We start from the raw sequence: 20667 nt of genomic DNA, 5'->3' as shown, positions 1-20667 counted from the left end.
CTGCTAAAATTTTATCTTCCTAGATTCCCTCATGTGAAATAAGACTTCCTCCATTGCTCCTAGTAGTAGTCTTCAACTCTCTTATTCAGCCTTATTTTTCTCCTTTGTATCAACAGTGAGATCCCCTTTATATTATACCCCACTTCCTTCCTTTGTATGTACACCATGTGAAATGTTCTTGGCAGGCCTTTATCCAGGCAGGCCCTCTGACTTTTTCTAATAATAGAAAGTGAACACATATGGCAGTATACAACCTGCTGCAAGAAGCTTTTGACCTGAACACTTTTTATGTGATAATAGAAAGTCCGCCACAAGAAGACTTCATCTTGTGCAGTCCTATGCCAGATATGTACAGAAACTGCCTTAGGGTGAGACACCACCAGGGAAGAACAGCCCAGATGACAGCCAACACCAGTTTCCATACACATAAGTGAGGCTACCCTTGACTGCTCAGCCTAGCCAAGTCACCAGATGACCCTAACCTCCTGGCCATGGTTGCTGGATAAAATGCTGGATACTCAATTAAATAAGCAATTTTGTGGTATTTAGAAGCACGTAAGGTGTGTGGTAATATTCCAATGAGACTATACCAAGAACATGTGCACTCAATAACAAGGTTTTGATGAGTGGGCATCTCATAGGACTACTCAAAGAAGATGTGCATGTTTGGATAGAAACTGGCAGTGTGGGCGAGTTAGAATTTTAACATTAAATCAATTAAGGAGTCAGTCTTATAATTCTGTTTAAGTGGGGTCACCTCTTCCTGTTGAGCACACGTGCAGACTCCGATCTGTTGAAATTCCTATGTATGTTTTCAATTCTCAGGCCTCTTCAGACAAAGAATGGAGAAATATCATGACTAGGGAATATTCTGAGCAAAGTGTTGCTAGCTATTTGGTTTATGAGCCTAGAATCCCTAGGTTGTCTATAAAATTTTAAATGGACACTTCACAAGGGAACAAGAGAGTTATCTACAAGAGTATCCCTAACCAGCAGAACTGGCTGGCCTGTTGGATGGGACAAGCTGGTCCATCTGACGACTTTTAGGGGTCAGTGGCTACAACTGTCTTGAGGGAAACTGCTTCAGCTCTTGACCCCTTGAGTCAACTCTTGGTCCATCATCAGAGTCACCATTTGACCATTGCTAGTGCAGATTTTGGGTCTATTCTGAGTCTCCAACAGTTTGTATCCGACTCAGAAATGGCCCAAGAGGCCTAGTTAGACCCAATTGCTTTTTATTAGTGACCTTCTTTCCTTTCTCTCCTCTCTTTAAGTACTTTGCTTTCCCCATGTTCATGGATTGTCAAGCACGGCCATCCACCAGCACCCTTCCTCCATGACTATTCTCTCAGGATTCCATGCAGAGTTCTTCACTAGATCTTCAAGTCTTTACTTAAAGAGTTAAATCTAAGTCTTTACTTAAAGACTTAAAGTGATAACACCACTCCACAAACTCTCCTTCATGCTTCTCTTTCAAAGGTTAAACATTCTCCAATACCCTCTCTCTGTTTTTTCTTACTCTTCCATCTTTGTCTGAGTGGTCTCTTATGTATCTAGCCAGCTTATTATCCTCTGTGCTTGAATGGAACCAAGAGGAGGATAAAGCTTAAATAGGGTGTGGCATTGAGAACGTTTGAGAGGACATGTGCTGAGAGAAAAAATAAATACATTTACGCATTCATGTTTTGTGTTTAAACACATGCATGTGGATATATTCACACATATAAGTCTAGCTTTCATGAGAACAAAACCAAGTCCTATGTTGGGTCATGGTAGTCATGGTCAAGGTAGCAAAGGCCACTTCTCACACTTTCAATCTGTCTGTTCCTCCCACAGTTTTTAAGATTTAGTATGTATTTCTATAAAGCTCTTAAACTATATAAGATTTGACATATTGTAAATGCTAAAAAAAATCAATCCTACTCACAGAAGTTGAGAGTAAAAATGTGACTTCTATAGGCTGGGAGGGTCGAGGAGAGAGAGCAATGGGAAGGGTGACCAGTGGGTGCTCAGCTACAGTTAGCTAGAAGCAAGAAGTACTGGTGGGCTACTACAGCAGGCAGCTGTGCTATCGTATATGAACTTTGGCTTCTAGAAGTGTACAAGGAAATTATTTGAAGGTTCTTACACTGCAGGAATGAAGTGTTCGAAGAGACAGGACTTTAGCCACATCTAAACAGTATGCTGCTCATACACGTATCAAAGCATTCATGTTACCCTTCATAAGTAGAATTTTAGGTTTTTATGTATCAGACAAAATAAGTTCAAAAAATAAAGTAAAAACACAATAAAAAGAACAGAAAGAGAGGGACGGCAGTGCATGTGGCTACAAGGGGCCAACATGGGTGACAAAATTTCCTCTGTGGTCTGAGACACTATTAACACCCTTGTTAGAGTTTTGTAGAAGACTAGTCAAAGGCACATGAGAGATAACTTGTTATTATGTGGAAAGGAATTAATATTTTCTTAGAATAAAAAATCTTTTAAAAAAACCATTACATTAAAAACATTTTCCAGCAAGCTATATAGCATGAGGTCAGTTTTAAAAATAGTGCCCAAAAGTTATCAAAATACAAGTGAAATTTGTAAGGTCATTTTAATCAAGGAACAATAAGGTAATCTTACTTGGAGGCTGAACGATGATTATTTTCTCCTTCTCAGACGAGAGCAGGAGTGAATGCATCCTTGGCAGACCCTGTCTTCATTTTACTATCTGGTCTGAGAGTCTCATGTATTAGATTTAGTGAAATGAAACGGCCCCCACTCGCAGGAGGGGAGGGCAGTAAGCAATAGGAAACTAACTGCCAAGTGAAAATTTAAATGGAATTTTAAAAAATATTAAAAATACATTTTTAAAACCTTAAGCTTTGTTATGTTAAAGTTGGTACAACACGAGGCTAATAACACTCGGCATAATCAGCAAGACTCAATTACAGAAGCCAATAAATGCATCCTGGGACCACCAAGAGTTTTACCAATTGCTTTTTGTAGTCCCTGAGTTTTAAAGTAGTCAGGCAAAATGAAGGGAAATAATAAACAGATGAGGCAATTTGACTTTGAAAAGAGTTAAGATAACTTAATAGGTATATTTTAGATAAAAGGAGGCTAAAGAATTATAGTGATTACAGGGGGATATCCAAATAGGTATCCGCAATGAGCTAAGGGAGGTGAGGAGAAACAATTTTCCTTCTCTGAGAACAGTAATAAACAGAAGCAGCAATCATCAGAAGGGAGGAAGAGAAAGTAGCAAAGGTAGAAAATAGCTTCGAATGTGCTAGAAATAATGGCCACTCTGAGAAGTCACCTGAGGAGCACTTAGGAGTCTAGACACAGAAAAGCCCAAGGAGAAGGAAACCAAAGAATGAGCCAGGCCCTCACCCTGCTGGCCTCCTTGCTACATCTCTGCCTCCTTCATCTGGTATTCCTGGTGCTTGAAGGCTGCAGGTGAGTAGGCTAGGTGTGTGGGTGACCACCCTAAGCGGTGGTTGGCGTAGGCTAGGTATGTGGGTGACCACCCTAAGAGGTGGTAGGCGTAGGCTAGGTGTGTGGGTGACCACCCTAAGAGGTGGTTGGCGTAGGCTAGGTGTGTGGGTGACCACCCTAAGAGGTGGTTGGCATAGGCTAGGTATGTGGGTGACCACCCTAAGAGGTGACTGGCCTAGACTAGGTGTGTGGGTGACCACCCGAAGAGATGGTTGGCCTAGGCTAGGTGTGTGGGTGACCACCCTAAGAGGTGACTGGCCTAGGCTAGGTGTGTGGGTGACCACCCGAAGAGATGGTTGGCCTAGGCTAGGTGTGTGGGTGACCACCCTAAGAGGTGGTTGGCGTAGGCTAGGTGTGTGGGTGACCATGCTAAGAGGTGACTGGACTAGGCTAGGTGTGTGGGTGACCATCCTAAGAGGTGGTTGGCATAGGCTAGATATGTGGGTGACCATGCTAAGAGGTGGCTGGCCTAGGCTAGGTGTGTGGTTGACCACCCTAAGAGATGGTTGGCCTCAGAGCAGAATGAAACCTGCAAGTGGAGGCGTGAATAGGTGAAGGTTCTGATAGTATCTGATGTACTTGTTAGCCAGTTACTTAACCACTCTGGCCTCTGATTTTGTGTTTATAAAATGGAGGTATTCCTAGTTATTGTGCAGGTTTATTAAGGTAGGAGTTCTTAAACTGGGGTGTGCTTGGGAATTCATAGATTCGGAGCAGGTCTGGGAACCTGAAAGGAAAAAAATTATTTATTTTTCCTATCATGCAACAGAAATTTAGACTCTATTTAATATAACTTGTGGAGATTAAAATGCAATTACATTATTTGCTCTTCAATTCCTCCCATTTACACTCCCAACTCTCTCAAATTAGTGGCCTCTTAGAATTTCTTTAGATTAGGGAGGTTGGCAACAAACCACAGTAGAACCTGTCACTTTGTCAGTAACAGGTATCATAAATATTTTCATGTCATGTTATGCATGTTGTAATTTTTTTAAAAAAACTTATACATTCATCACACTGAAATTATGGCAACAGTTAAATCATAGTTTAGAGCTGTTATTTAAAAACTTTAAATATCATACATAAAATTATTTAAATTCAATTAAAAAAAAGATAACTGACTTTTAATAAAGGTCTTGTCCTTATAGCACTGTTATTTTTACTTTATATATTCCCTAGTAAAGTTCAGAGCATAAGCAGTGGCTATATTTCTCTGATGACTGAATGGCAGTTTTATTAATGATAAAGATAACTGTTCCTGTTTTCATTCTTGTTATACTCACTTGAGTTATTCTTCTCTAGAAACTGTGAGTTGGTATTTTGTTTCTGTTCTATCATTTGTGAATGACTGTGAACTACTTGATCGCTCTTAGGCTCATGCCATCTTCAGCAAAGGGGCAATTCTCTAAGAAGGCTCTGAAGACTATGAATATAGTCAAGACTTCATATATTCAAAGGTACACCAGATGGTTACTTTGTTCTATTGAGATGTGTGATTACTATCAACAAGAGTGATTCATAAGTAGAATATTAAGTCATATCCCAGGCAGAGTGCACTTGAGAGAGAAAGGAAACAATTATGACAGGATAATGGTTAGAGACTAGACTATCTTCAGGAAATTGGCGGGAAAAATGCTATTTAAATGTTTTTCTTAAAAAAATAGGAAAGAAAACATATTATTTTTCTGATAGTTGGGATCTTCTACTACAAAACTCAACAAACATGCCCTAGCCTGCTTTGAGTATAAGAAATACATTTTCTCCCAATTTTAACATTTTGGGATACGAAATATGTCTTGCATTCCACATGAAGCTAGCCAAACTCAAGGCAAGGAAACAAACTCTTCCATGAGTTGTTCTTTACAATGTCTGTTCATGCACAAAGTGCCTCACTGAGGGGAGTCATTGTACTCTACACTGCAGTTATTTGTTCTTTTGTCAACACAGATCATTGAATTTTAGCCCTAAGCCCCTAACTATTCATTAAATTTTTCATAAACTCTTGATGAATACAGAGGATTGAGTTTCCTCTGTGAGGGGAGCAATTGGAAGCAATAGCCTCTTTGGGAGGGATCCCTGATTGCTGAAGGGGAGTAAAGACTAGTGTCCTCAAGCATGCTTAATAGGTATCACTTACCCAGGTTTAGAATTAGTCTGTCCAAATATCCATCACATTTTGGCAGAAGAGGTGTGGTTTTCGGAGACTTATTTTTAAATTTATGCTTATCTATGTATGCCTGTGTGTATATACCACATTATGCAAGGGGCAGTAGAAGCCAGAAGGTGTCAGACTCCTTGGAGCTACAGTTATGGGCAAGTGTCATCCCGTGTGTAGAAGGCTGAGACTAATACTCTGGTCCTTTGGGGGAGCATCTTCAGCCTCGGGGTGGCTTTTAGAATTTTTTTTTAAATCTTAGACAAAATGAAGATGCAGAGAAAAGTGTTTTTCAGTGTGCCTTGTGATCAGATTGTCAACTACAAAGAAGCATTCTCATTACTTTGTTAAATCCCCTTTGCTAAGGCAGCCCTGCTTATGACTAATGGGTTTCATAATGATCTTCAGACTCCAAGTTCAAAGTATTTAAACATGAAAATGGTTGCTCACTTTTGCTAAAGCAGCTTGGTGTTTCCCCAATACCTGCAATGTAATGTGTAATCTCATGTGATGTGTATATCTAATCTCATGATTACATCTCAATCTTATGGGCACATATATCTGTGGGTCATGGGAGATGGCTTTTCATTTAGCTATATAATTTTGATGTATAGAATATGTGCTGGGATGTGCTTCATAATCAAATCTATTTGTCCCCACAAGGACTGTAGAAACTTAAAGGCCTATTTTGTTCTTTTGTTCAGACTAACTGCATACAATTATCTCCCTCTCACTCCAGCCCAAGTTCAAACTAGACTAAAGGCTTTTTGTAAAAAGATCATAAGTTTAAAACTTTACAGCAGTGAACAAGGTCAGAGTCGCAGATATAGAACCAGGTTGCTGCACAAAGCACCCTAAGAAAAGCATGCCAACTCTTCCCTTGTCAGTCTGATAACAATAGACCTTTGCCTAAAAGTTTGTCACTAGATAAGGCCCCTTCCAGTTCTGGTCATGGTCTTACTCTTGTATCCTTAGAACCTTGTATTGCCATGGAATAGGGACTCAGTTCCCTATTGCTTACCCTAGGAATGTGCTTTTGACCCATGAGAGGTAACTCTTGGAATATTTGTTTTTTTTTATTGTTTCAAGACTCCTGTAAAGAGAAGACCTTTCAGGCTAGAGAAGAAGCTGGAAGGAATTAAAATTTGGACAGGGGAATTAGAATATAAATAGAACAATAAAGGGACTGATTCAGAAAAACATATGTGAGTGAATTCATTTGTTAAGAGACTCCCAAAGAGAAAGTCCTTTTTTACTTGTTATAGCTTCCAATCTGAGCCCCAAAGAGTCTTGGGGTGGACCCCAAAGGCTGTCATTAGATCCTAATGGCAAAACTGCAAGGGATTGTTGGTTTAATAATAATAATAATAATAATAATATCCTGTTATTTTATGGCTTCTGAGAGATCTGCATTGAGATTAACTGCATTCCTTACAGACACAGAGTCAGTGAACCAGGTGCCTCTGTCCAACCTCATGTGTTCTGTATTTTCTCTCTTGCCTGTTATCTTATATTTTAAGTTTGAGAATATAATATCTAACATTCTACAAATCTTTTCCTTTGAGTATATAACTGGAACATAGAAAACAAAATTCATTTAAATAGAAGTAAAAGGAGTTTCTTTTATGGCTATTTATAAGGCAACTGTGAGAACCATGTGTAGGAGAGAGATAGAGATATCAGAGATGCTGGAGTATGACTCTTGACATCTCTCAGGTCCCTTGTCAGTAATAGCTTACTGGGGTAGGCATCATTATCTTATTTGAATGGTAAAGTATCTTCTGGAAACATCTAGCTTTTTATATAACTATAAAGGGCACATTTTACCAAATTGGAAAAGTTGTGAGAAAGATATACTTTATTTGAAAATTTTAATATTAACACCAGAATATTGGGCTCTCACAAAGACACTGTGAATTTATTAGTTCACAAATGCACTTCCATATAATAAAATAATTAGTTAAGAAATTATATTTGCACTTTCAACATTCTTGTTCAATAGGAATGTCAGTATAATTAGGCATTAAGTATATTATCAAGACTTGAAGGTAGCAACCTTATGTTCAAGTGAATAATTTTTTTCCTCTTTGTTTGCTCCATTCTTATGTTGGTGATTCAGAAAAGCATGTCTAAATAGAGGCTTTAACACTGTACTATTTTACCATAATTACCTCAAAGATGAGAAGATAAAAATCACATGGGTGGCTAAAGCCTTCCTGCCAAATTCTTTGGAGGCCAATCAGTTTAGTGTTTCTGGTGCCAGAGCATTGTTCTGGTCTTGATCATGGTTTATATTTTCAGCGCCTTTCCCTTCTGTAGTATTAGACCTTGGCAGGCTGGATTAGCCACGAAGGACATCTCTTTATCACGACCACCTTTCATGGAAGAAGAGTGAGCCCTAATGCATTTTTGGCAGGTGGAGATTCTTTTCTCTTTTGTAATTCTGGACTCATCTCCCGGTCTTCAGTGCACCTGTCTTTCATTGTTGTCTTCACACTGGGACTAAGGCAGTCACATAGAAGACAATAACTTTGGAGACGTACAGCTCCCTGCATTTGTTAATGTTCCTCTGATCTCCTAAACTGTAGGATTAGATTAGTGTATTATAGAGATATGCTCTATATCTGATGATAGAAAGTGCTAATGCAATAAAATGTTTTTGGGAATTTTACAAAACAGCTCAGACTTGAGTTCATCTTTGTATATTTCTATCCTGAGAACTCCACGCACAATTACAGTAAGAGAAGAGAGATGAACTCAAATTGAGAAGAGGCTGATATGTTGAGTACCTAAGATCTATACAAACACAAGGTCTAAACAGACTTCCACACATGACTGGCATCTTGTCTCATGTAACTTTTCTTATTGGGCTAAACACTGAGAAATGTCATAAGGTGGTATCCTGAGGTATTTCTGATCAGAAGACAGAGTTTTGGATAGAGCCATGATTTTGACATTTATTATTGCAAGAAAGAAGGGCTTGGGATGTTTTCACATTGTATTTTTTGCTTAACTACAAATTTACTTGAAAAATAAACCAAAACTAAGAAGACATATACAAAGTCCAAACGTTGCTGTTTTATTATTTAACAAAGTCATTGTAGTAGGATTTGGAGAGAATGTCATGAGTAAATGCACACATTTGTTTTTAAACTGCCCAGTAACTATGACAGAGCAATGTGTCTCTTAAGATTAAAAGACAGCCATGCCCAGTGTTCCTTAGCCTTTTACTTCAAAATTGTGTACAACAGATCCTATGCTACATGTGTTTTAAACTACATACCTTGAAGCTTCTTGACTAGTGTATTTGTGTACTGATCAGCTCAAGGCCATTCTTCCATGACAATCTGATAGATACTGTATTTCAGATGACTGGTAGCCAAGTAAATAGGTAAGTCATTGTGGTTGAAATCTTGAGACAGGAGAGCTAGGTTCATGTTTAGTCTCTGAACTCAATGGCTTGTGCAGCCTTGGGTACATTCTTCAACTCACTGAACCTCTGCTTCTTTAGATGTGAAATCAGGACTGCATCAGAGTCTGGCAGTTGCCCAAGTCACTAATACTGTCAGTGAGATAAAGTGTATGAGGACAGTTCATAAGTGTTGGTACAGATGACATTGTGTGAGAAGTGTGAACTTGATTCATAGGTTTTGTGAAACAAACTCTTTTTCTTTCAGAATTTTGCATGGCTTCCTTTCCTCTGTAAGCCTACCTACCAACCAAAATCTATATATACTACTGGACTTTTGATTGAATGAATGGAGCACATTATTTCCCCTTACATGAAAAAATGGGCAATTTTCACAAAGCTCTTTCCCTCTGTCTACTATTAAGTCCTAATCCCTTGACCTTTCCTAATTCAAATGACAAAACAGCTTGATTGCTTCCCATTTGGCTCTGCAGGATATAATGAAGTATTTTCTAGAGCTTTGGAGGGGAAACAAATCATCCAACTATGTGGAGTGGGGGCATACCACATACTCTGTTAGCCCACAGTTAATGCCTGGAGAGCTGGCCTGACCCTTGTCACTGTGGCACAGCCCTAACTCAGTAGATGAGTTTTATTAAATGAAACTACAGGGATGCACTAGAGCAAATGAAACTTCTGTTCTTAACTAGTGACAGAAATGCTGTTTAATTTGGAAATCACTCAGATTGCGAAACTGCTTTCTGCCTTTGTAGAAAGGCCTAGTTAAGCTCTCTGAATTTGAATTGCTGTTTATGTATGTTCAACTGTGACGGGTACAAAGCTCTTGAGAAATTGGTTTTGAGAAATTCTTCTTTAAAAGAACCGCAGAACCAATGTCAGCAAGCTGCTGATTGCTGTGGGCAACACCCAGCTTCTAAGATGTGTAGCTGCAAATGGCAGGCAAATATCTCATAACAGACTATAGAAGGAAGGGCCTCGGAAAGAGAGTGGAGAATAAAGTTCTAACCTTGCAGTGTGTGTGTGTGTGTGCGTGCACACACATAAGTGAGTCAGCAAGAAATATAGATGGCGTCTCATTGCTAAGGAGATTAGAAAACCAGGCCCCAGTTTCAAGAGACAGTGAAGAGTTGGTCAGATGTACCACAGGTACCACAGGACTTGGGAAAAGAACCCCTTTGGAATGGTCATTAAGAGAGTTCCAGAGAGAAAGACGAAAGTCTCTGGCTGGTCCACAACTTGAGGTCACACCTGAGCCCTATTATTCTACTGCTGTTTCCCTGGTTGAGCTATCATCATCATGATTGCCTTGTTTTAACAATGCTCGTGGGGTAGAAGGTGAACCTCCACCCAGGAGAAGCTCTCTAGCACTGACTTTCAGGCAGCCCTGCCAGTTTTAATTCTATCCAGCCAACTCATGGCATTTTGGACAGACTTCTCTCTGAATTATGTGATGCAGAGAATCGTGGTAAACTCATCCCTGCCAGAAGTAGACAGTCAACCTCCAGGAGGCATGGGAGATAGATGGGAAGCCTACTTCAGATCTCTTTAGAAGAGCTTTTAACCCCTTTTTCCAGTGATAATAATTTGGGTTCAAAGTCAATATAAAAATAGACAAAAACAAGACAAAACAAAACAAAAAACGGAATCTGGGATGTGGTAAGAAATTAAGGGCCAAGACACACCGCAAGGTTCATTTCTTTTTAAGCACCTATTTATTCTGCGTGTAAATTTTTGAAAAAGATATTTCTCAAATTATATCTTATAATATTAAAATTAAATTTACTATCTGAATAAAACATCCTGATCCTGCTTTAAGAAATACTGGATGCTACACAGTGGTACTATAAGGTGAAAAGGGCCAAGGAAAAAGCCCCCTGCCCCTGATTTGACCCCAGGACCAGGACTTGAAATCACACCAATCCCTGACCTTGCCCCAGAATCAAGCTTCAGAATCCCAGCAGTCCCTGAGCACAGAATCCCACCAATCTCTGAGGTCTCTGACCTTGAAATCTCACCAATCCCTGAACTTTCCCCAGAATCATATCACAAAAACCCACCAATCCCAAGCCACTCTGGAGAGCTCCACCTGACAAGAAACCCTCTATAAGCTCTTATAGTGCCTTTGTGGTAATTCCTTGACTCCCAGTTGCAAAAGTCCCTTTCCATCTGAACCACGATATTTATTGGCACAGCCCTGCAATCCCAGTACTCAGAGACTTAGTCAGAAACACCACAAGTTCCAGACTAGGCCACAGAGGAAAACCTGTTTCAAAAGTAAAAATAAAAAAATAGCAAAAACAAAGCTGGAAGAGGAAAAAGAGGAGAAAAAGAAATATGATGAGGAGAAACATTAATTGTTGTTGTTTTGGGTAAGGGGTAAGGAAGATGCATGTAGGTAGAGTTCATGAGGACCTGAGCTGTATCCCCAGTACCCATGTGGAAGCCAACATGGCAGAACACACATGTAACCCCAGAACTGCATGTGTTGTCACAGAGAACAGGTGAACCAGTGCAACTGAAACAGTGAGCTCCAGGGTCAGGGAGTGAGATCCCGTTTCAAAAATTTAAGGAGGGTATTTAATGTTATTCTGGTCTCCACAGGCATGTGCATAGCTGAAAAAAATCTCATTTAATGAGGGGTTTTGAAATTCAAATAGCAAAATTCAAAAATCAAACATTCTAACACAACATAATCCAAAGATTAACTAATTTGATACTTACATGTTGAGGAAAAATAATAGAAAAATATTATTTTGAAACTCAAATAGCAAAACTTAAAAATCAAACATTCTAACACAACATAATCCAAAGATTAACTAATTTGATGCTGACATGTTGAGGAATAATGTAGAGAAATATTAGGTCTTTGTTTTCACCACCATCTTCCTACGGGAGCAGAGCAGTATAAAACACTGCTACCCCTAACATGCAACAGCGTCCAGTATGAGCTGAGGTGCTTCTGGCTGCTGCTGGAGGGCTGCTTATTGGTTCCTGGCTGCTCAGCCCCGAAATAATCACACAGAAACGATATTATTTAAATCACTGCTTGGCCCATTAGCTCTAGCTTCTTATTGGCTAACTCTTACATATTAATTTAACCCATTCCTATTAATCTGTGTATTGCCACGTGACCATGGCTTATAGCTAAAATTCCCAGAGTCTGTCTCCAGCGGCTTCATTGCTTCTTTCTGACTCCACACTCTTTCTCCCAGCATTCAGCTTAGTCTTCCCCACCTACCTAAGTTCTGCCCTATCAACATGCCCTAGCAGCTTCTTTATTTATTAACGGTAATCACAGCACACAGAGGGGACTCCCACATCAGGCTGCCTTTGTGATGACCTTCGGAGTACAAAGTATACACGTCGTGCATTCAGAGCCAAAGTGGCAGGAAAGTCTTAGCATTACCGAGTGCTCCAGAGACTATGGACTGCTTGATTTTGATTAATCTTCAGCCATTTCATATTCAGAAACCCTTTGTTGCCACAGACTGCCACTTTCACTCCACGTGGGTTAGTGATCCACAGTTTCAGAGGCTGTGGTTTAAATGATAAAGCATAAAAGACAACTCCAGTCAAATTAAAATATCCCTGGTGATTTCAAAGTCTGTGCTGACTCTGTAACTCAGTGAGGCCAAGCACATGCAATGGGTAATTTAGTCCCAAATGCGCTGACCCACATAGGTCACTTTTGAGCCCAAGGCATGACACCCGGGTTCAGATTTGTGCTTCCTAGAAAGCCAACCTGATTTTCTTAGGAAATTCATGCACCAGATGTGCTGCAATGCTTCTCCTTGATTGGATAGTGACCTGGTTAAGCATAAGGAGGCACTGAGGCAGAAAGTATTTGCGTCTTATAGTCAACCTCTCGTCTGCCAGTTAAGCAGATTGGATATAACTAATGCCCTCCTCCGTGGCTTTGAAGCTAGAGAAAAATAAAATGCTATGCTAGTCACAACGATTTCAGCATTTTGGCTCAATGTTTTCAGAAACAAGTTTAAAAGGTGATTGCATTATTTGGTTTAGTAATGGAAGTAGAGAAATCAGGATTTTTTTTTTTTACATGTAGTAAGTTTGAACCAACAATTAAGTTGAACTCCACATGCTCTGAAACTCTAAAAGGTAATATAAATATTACCCAAATAGTAGGTAAGGTCTTACAGGCCAAGAATGGGGTACAATTCCATTCTAGCTGTCACAGCTTGTTGTTGCATTTAAATTTTCTCTTTTAGGAAACTCAATGAAAATCAGTATAAAGGTATTCTTCCTAAAGAGATATGAAGAACAGAAGTATATTACACCTGCTCCTGCTCATCGACAAAGTGGTATGTGATTCTTCTACAAGCAAAGGGAGTATTCTAATAATTCTTCCTAGATTGACATACATTTATATACAATTTCATATATGTGTATAAGATATAAAAGCCCATACCATGATGACATTCTACTCAGGAGAGAGAGAGAAAAAAATAAAAATAAGTATCCAAATTCTTATAAGATCAGCATCGTCTCCCAGGTGTGCTAAACCAATTATATGCAAGTGAAAACTAAGAACACACCAAGAGAAATGAAATTTAAACTAATTTTGTAATATGCTTGGTTGATTTATGCAAATATCTAGACATTGAAAGAAAAACACAAGATGCTTAAAAGCCAAAAAAGCAATGGTGGGGACCCTAATTTCTCATGAGCAAGGCTATGCAATGTAGGACATTAATGATGGTGGGAAAACTGTGTGGTGACACAGTGCGAGCCATTACACAGGACATCAGCTTTGTTGTTCTTACACCCAGTCTGAACAGGTGCACCACGTTGTCACACTTTAGTATTGTCACCCTGACTACCTTAACAATATATGGGAACAATAGGGTCTCGCTGGAATTTGTAACACACCCCTTTAATTTAGAGTGAATTGCAAAACTTAATGTGGGTTAGAAAGTTGGCAAAACCTTACTACTAAAAGTAGCTAATATTTTTGGATATTTATATAAGTAATGAGGAAATTTTGTTTCTCAGTTCTGGAAACACAGGAAATGCTAAATATAATCATATATATTCATCTTAGCCTTTTCTGTTCTAAGGTAGTTAGAGTTTAAATAAGCTGATATGTTTAGAGTCATCATCAATCCCCTCCCTCATTTGATAAAACCTATTTAAATATTGCCCTTATTAATGACCACCAGAACACAGCATGTTCATTGCCCCTATGTTTCAATTGTTTGAAGTTTGGATAATAAATCAGAATAAGGTTAAATATTTTTCATGTCAAACTAGAACATATCAATCTATTTTATTGGACTACTTCATGCAATGAAGCTTTCTTGAGGCCATATCATTTTGCTAATTATAATTATGCCAAATCATTTTGCTTAATATGAAAAAGATTTTGAAAGGTCAGAACTAATTCAGTTTCCCCCTTTGTACATTTTAGAATGTGAGAAGTGACATTCTGGCTTCCTAAGAGAAGGAAAGAGAGTATCATTGTTTCCATGATAAACTGATTAGACAAATGGCATCTACACAAACATCACTTGATTAATTGATTTGAAAATTTGAGAAATTCATTGTATTTCTAAATTTCAAAGTTAGATTTCACCCTCACAACTCACCTTTTATTTACAATAATATGTTCTTTGTGTAGTGATATTTCTTTCTAGTAAACGTGAGCTGGATTGAACCTAACAAACAGTTCATGCTTTAAATAATCACGTCACCAATAAGTAATAATGCAAAGGCATTTTAGCAGACCCTTACATCCTTTCTAAAACCAACTTTCTTTCTGGTCATAAATGAAATCACCTTCTGCTGAGCATTGAGGCGGTCTCTCTCCTCTCTGGTGCCCCACTGAATTCTAGCAAGCCTGCTCTCCCTTAATGCCCTAAGGAATCAGTTGTGGCTTCAGTAGGTCACCAATCCTCCTATTCCAAGGCATTCCTCCCACACTGAAATAGCATCACCCTAATCACTAACAACATCCTCCTTAAGTTGGTTTAATGAGAAATGTCCCTCATAGGCCCATGCACTTGAACACTTGGTCCCTTCTCTGATGAAGATGCTGTTTGGGAAGGTTATGGATCCTTTACAGGGTACAAATTTGCTGGAAGAAGTATGTTAGTGGTGATGGGCTCTGACTTTTATAGGCCTGTCCTGCTTCCTGATTTCTTTCTGCCTCCTGTATGTAGATTAAATACAATCAGCCAGCTTCCTACCTCTGCTGATTGCTTTCCTACCTTCTTTAACTTTATGGACTCTCCCTCTGCAATTGTAAAACTAAATATACTCTTTCGCTTTCAAGTTGGCTTTGGTCATGATATTTTTCACAGCAAAAGAAAACTAATATACACAACAACCTCAAGCGAGTAAATGTCTTTTATAATTTCTCTAAATTATAGAACACCAGAATCAAGATGGTCTTATTGCAATGAATGAGAAAGAACCATTAGAGTAGAGGCAGTATTTTTCTTCTGGTCTTCAGAATTACAACTTTAAATATACGTAAAATATGATACCTATGGGAATTACCCAACATAAAAAGGCCATCAGAGTACATACTGGGAAGGATAGGAGCAGCTAGGATGCTCATATGTAGCTGGTGAGGATGTAAAATGATAAGTTCTTTTATCGGTTTCTAATGAAATTGAACATGATCTGTCATATGATCTAGCTACTCCTAGAATGTAAAGTAAATATATATGGCCATCTAAATGTCTGTACAGAAATGTTCATAGCACCTTTATAGTAGCTAACACTAGAATGAACAGAAATGTCCATCAACAGAATACCTATGTTCCTTTACTCCTGGAGAAAAGAAATTGGGATCTATTCACACAACAAAGAGCAACTCAAAAAGGGGCCAACTCCTGTTCATGCAACAACACTGATGGATCCCAAAATCATAGTGAAAGAATACAGATTCAAGATTATATACTACATGATTATGTTTATATGAAGATCAAGACCAGGCTTAACTAATCTGTGGTAATAAAAAAAAATCAACACAGTGTTTGCCTTTGGTGGAGTTGGAGGTCAATTTGAAGAAGTATAAAGAACGTTTCTAGCATAATGGGCCCACTCTCATGTTGTTCCGTGTGATGATTACCAGATGTGATGGCTACTTTTATGTCAACTTGACACAAGCTACAGTCATCTGAGAGAAGGGAACCTCGACTGAGAAAACACCTCCATAAAATCAGACTGTACGCAAGCCTTTGGGGGCGTTTTCTTCATTAGGAATTGAAAGGGGAGGGCCTAGGTCATTGTGGAAGGTGCCATTCCTGAGTTGATGGTTCTCATTTCTGTAAGAAAACAGGCTAAGCAAGTCATGGGGAGCAAACCAGTATGCAGCACTCCTCCAAGGTTCCTGCATCAGCTTCTGCCTCCAGATTCCTGCTGTGCTTAAATTTCTGTCCTGACTTCTTTGGGTGATGAATTGTGACATGGAAGCATAAGCCAAAGAAGCCCTTTCCTCCCCAACTTGTTTTTGATCATGGCATCTTATCAGGTTAGGAGCAGTAACCCTAAGACACTAGAATAAGCCATTCCTCTTTAAAGGCCAATTATTATTGATAATGTAGTTGTTTTGGTGAACAAAAGACTAAGTTCTGATTGACTAATTTAATTGTCATTGCAAAATCTCAATAGTGTCTATTTTCCATAATTTTACCCAGTAAATGTTGCCAAAAGATCCACGTATATACTTTTTTGATAGAAAGTTTGTTTCTTTGGAAAGAGCATTTTAGATATTGCAATAAAATCCTACATGAATTTAGAAATTCACATACTGAGCACAAATAGCCTGACATATGCCACTCTAATTTAGTGAATTTTCAGTAGTTTAGTAAATTTCAACAGGCATTAAAATGATTAAGCTAATAGTTTACAAAACAACATAATTATAAAGTAAAGGTGGTTATTAATCAGAATCTAATTTTGAAAATCAGTCTGGCAATAAATTCTGCTCTATGATTTAATTTTTCTATGAATAACTAATAAAAACACATTGTAAATCAAGGCATATTTACTAAAAAAAAATGACAATGAATACGAACATTGCTTCTAGTCTCATGAAGACCAAGCATGCTCATTACAATAGCTCTTTAGAATTTTCATTGCCAAATAGGTTCTGTGAGTGGGAAATAAAAACACATTCAGAGGAGCAAAAAGGAAAAAAGAACAAGAACTGTCTGCATACTGCTTTCCCCACCGCTGACCCCACGCATGTCTCGCCAGCTGTGCGGTTAGACTCTACCAAAAAGACTGAGAAGTAGCCTGTGGATCTAGCTTTATGATAATACACTATCTCTCTGCAGAATACTCACTCTTAAATATATCTGACTGCAAAGAAAATATACAAAATTTTCTTTTCATGTAAAACAATACAGAGATTATTATAAGGAAATAATGTGAAACTGCACTTTTTATCATAAGACTATAGATCAGTAAATATATTCTGTTAGGGACCCCAAAAGCTAATATCTCAAATTTTTGTGGGCAACATTCAGTGCCCTGCGTTGCCAGCTGAAGACATAAACCGTTGGTAGCTTGAGGTCACATAAACAAGTGGCAGGATAGATTTGTATGTAGATGTGTGTGTGTGTGTGTGTGTGCATGTGTCTAATTGTGATGTGTAGATCTGTGTGTATTGTGTATACATGTATTATGTGTTTGCATGTATGTATGACATGTGTGTATGTGTGTACATGTAAATGTGTATGATAATGTTTAATGTGAGTATGCATGTGTATACATGTGTGCTTATAAATGTGTATGTGTGACTTACATGTTTGTGTTTGTACAAGTGTATGATTACATATGTACATGTTTGTACGTGTGTGTATGTTTACATGTGTGAACATGTTTGTGTGTAAATGTTTTGTGTACAATTGTGTATGTGTGTGTTTTTATGTGTGTAAGCACATATTTGTGTGTGTATGTGTATGTATGCGTGCCTGTCAACTTCTTAGAAATGTAAAGTCCAGTCATTTCTGACTAATTTCATGCATTTTAGTAGGCCACAGTGAAACTTAAAACCTCACAGAGCACAAGTTTTTCCTTCAATTTTCAGAATTTCAGTGGTGAGGAAATTGCAAGCTAAATCTTCCACAGTTTAAACTCAAATATTTTTCTTGGGGAAGAGTATATTTTAAAAAATATTTTTAAAAAAGCTTTAGAGTAGCTCATTCAGGAATCCCATTTCCAAGAAGAACGAGATATATGGAATTTTAGAGCCCTTCATTAAAAATGATTTGGGTCCTCTTCTTGCCCTGAGGAGAAAGTGTCTAGTTCAGGCTCCGTGTTACCTTTCTGCCCTCCGAACCCCTTCCCATTTCTCGGGGTGCCATGCTCTCCCCTTGTCCAGCTTTTGTACACACAGTTCCCTCTGCTAAGCCTGATGTCACCTACTCCCGCCACCCCTTTGCCTTTGCTCACTTCTCTTCACTCCCCAGATCCCAACTTGGATGTCATTTCTTCTGTGTAGTTTCTCCTGATTGTCCGTCACAGTCATGATAGGTGACCCTCCTCTGGCCACCATCAACACCTAGTATTTTAATCAGAAGACTTAACGAACCTTACAGTAAACATAGTGTAATTGTTTTTTTTAATTATTCTTTGGGGGCCTGACATCCAGTGTCAGACTTGTTCCTACTTATGAATAACCAGGCTTAGCTTGGCTTGTTTCTAGCCAGCTTTTCTAACTTAAATTATCCTGTTTCTCTTTAACTATGTTTTCCCTCTGGGATTTTTATCTTTCCTTATTCTATATATCTCTGTTCCTTTCTTACTCCATTGGCTATGTGACTGGGTGGCTCGCCCCTGTGTCCTCCTCTCCTACTTTTCTCACTTGCTCTTCCCTCAAGCCTAGGTTTCTCCTCCGATTTATTCTCTCTGCCTGGCAGCCCAACCTATTTCTCTCTCCTGCCTAGCTATTGACTGTTCAGCTCCTTATTAGACTAATCAGATAACACAGTTTTATAAAGTTAAACAAAATCATAAAAGGGTGAGGCACATCTTTGCATCCGTAAACAAGTATTCCACAGCAGAAACGAATGTAACAAATTTTAAAATAATATTCCTCAACAGTGTAGAGTGATCTGTGTCATTCATTAAATTATGGTTTTATTTTAGCTAGGTTTTATCATGGTGATAAAAATACCATGACCAAAAGCAACTTTGGGAGGAAATGCTTTTGTTTTTTGTTTTTCCTTATAAGTTACAGTCTATCATCAGGGAAAGCCAAGACAGGCCCTCAAAACAGGAACCTGGTGGCAGAAACTGAAGCAGAGGCAATGGAGTGGTGTTACTACTTACTTGCTTGCTCCCATATGGATTATTCAGCTTATTTGATTATATAATTCAACCACCTGCCCTGAGATGTGGGCTGATCCCGCCCCCATCAGTCATTAACCAATAAAATGCCTTACAGACTTGCCCACAATCTTAAGGAGGCATTTTCTCAATGGGTTTTTTAATCTCCCAGAATGACCCCAGTTTGTGTCTAGTTGACAAAAGGAAGTACAAGCCCCTAGATGGTCAAGGTGAATTTGCTTTATGTTGTTTCTTTACAGATAATGGCTCACTCTGTAGCAGATTCCGGCCCTAAATTCACGATCTTCCTCACTCAACCTCCAGAGTGCTAAGATTACAAACACAATTACCTTGTCCAGCCTTTGAGTGAAGCTGTTATGACATTGACCATGAAACTTAGCATACCATATGGAACATACCATGTGCTCCAAAAAGGTTAATGTTGCTTAATCCAGAATAATCCTTTGGTAATAATGAAGTCCACCATAAGATATAATAATGTAGTTCCCCATCAACCAGAGGAGAGGTGTCTGGAATTCTTTTATCTCAAGAAATGCTGGAAGCCAAAGAATTGTAGTGAAAAGGCTAGGTATAACTCATTAGCCTTTTGCATAGTAAGTGATTATTCTCTGACTAAATTTATGACCCTGAACTCATGCTCTAATTAGCTGAAATCGTGTGCATAGAAATGAATACTGTATAAAATTGCATAAAAGGACATAATCATAATTCATAAAGCAAACTCCTGTCTGATCTAGATCATTCAACCTTATATTTTTCTAATCTCAAGATTTAGGGAGAACAAGCCAGCAGCATCAGGAGGCATCGTCGTTGTCGTCATCATCATCATCATCATCATCAGAAGCAGCAGCAACAACAGACATATGCACACCTTCTTCCCTGTATACATGAGGGCATACAAATAGCTTCTCTTTGAGCAAATGTTCAGCTTATTCCAGAGGTTCCCAGACCTCATATATTTTAGTCTCTCAAAGCTGTTCTCAGTAATAACTCTGACCCCTTCAGTGTTGAAGGGAGTTTCGTAGATTAGAAAATTATGACCTTCCATAACAGCTTTCTTGTTTCAGGCTCCATCTGTGCCTAAATTTAGTATCTAATCAGGCTGTCCTCTGTGTTTCCAGATCAGAGATCTGTAGTTGTTACATTTCTACCACCATAAAGATGATGATGCTGGCTGAGTACAGGGTTCCTCATTCTAGGACATCTAGGAGGTTTGGGGACACAAACACAGGGGTCTTGGCTCAGTGGGGAGGGAATGCTTACCCATTGCTTCCTG

At 38.7% G+C, this 20667-nt stretch overlaps 1 protein-coding gene across 3 annotated transcripts in view; it reads right to left on the bottom strand.

Annotated features, from left to right (window-relative positions):
- Cpq (carboxypeptidase Q) overlaps positions 1–20667 on the bottom strand; it is a 400620-nt gene that overhangs the window by 93388 nt on the left and 286565 nt on the right. The gene's annotated exons all lie outside the window — the stretch shown is intronic.

The sequence above is a fragment of the Myodes glareolus genome, chromosome 19 (genome assembly GCF_982192425.1).
Source record: "Myodes glareolus chromosome 19, mMyoGla1.1, whole genome shotgun sequence".
In the NCBI taxonomy this organism is placed as follows: Eukaryota; Metazoa; Chordata; class Mammalia; order Rodentia; family Cricetidae; genus Myodes; species Myodes glareolus.
The sequence above is the reverse complement of the archived record's forward strand: the minus strand, read 5'-3'. Positions and strand labels throughout refer to the sequence as shown.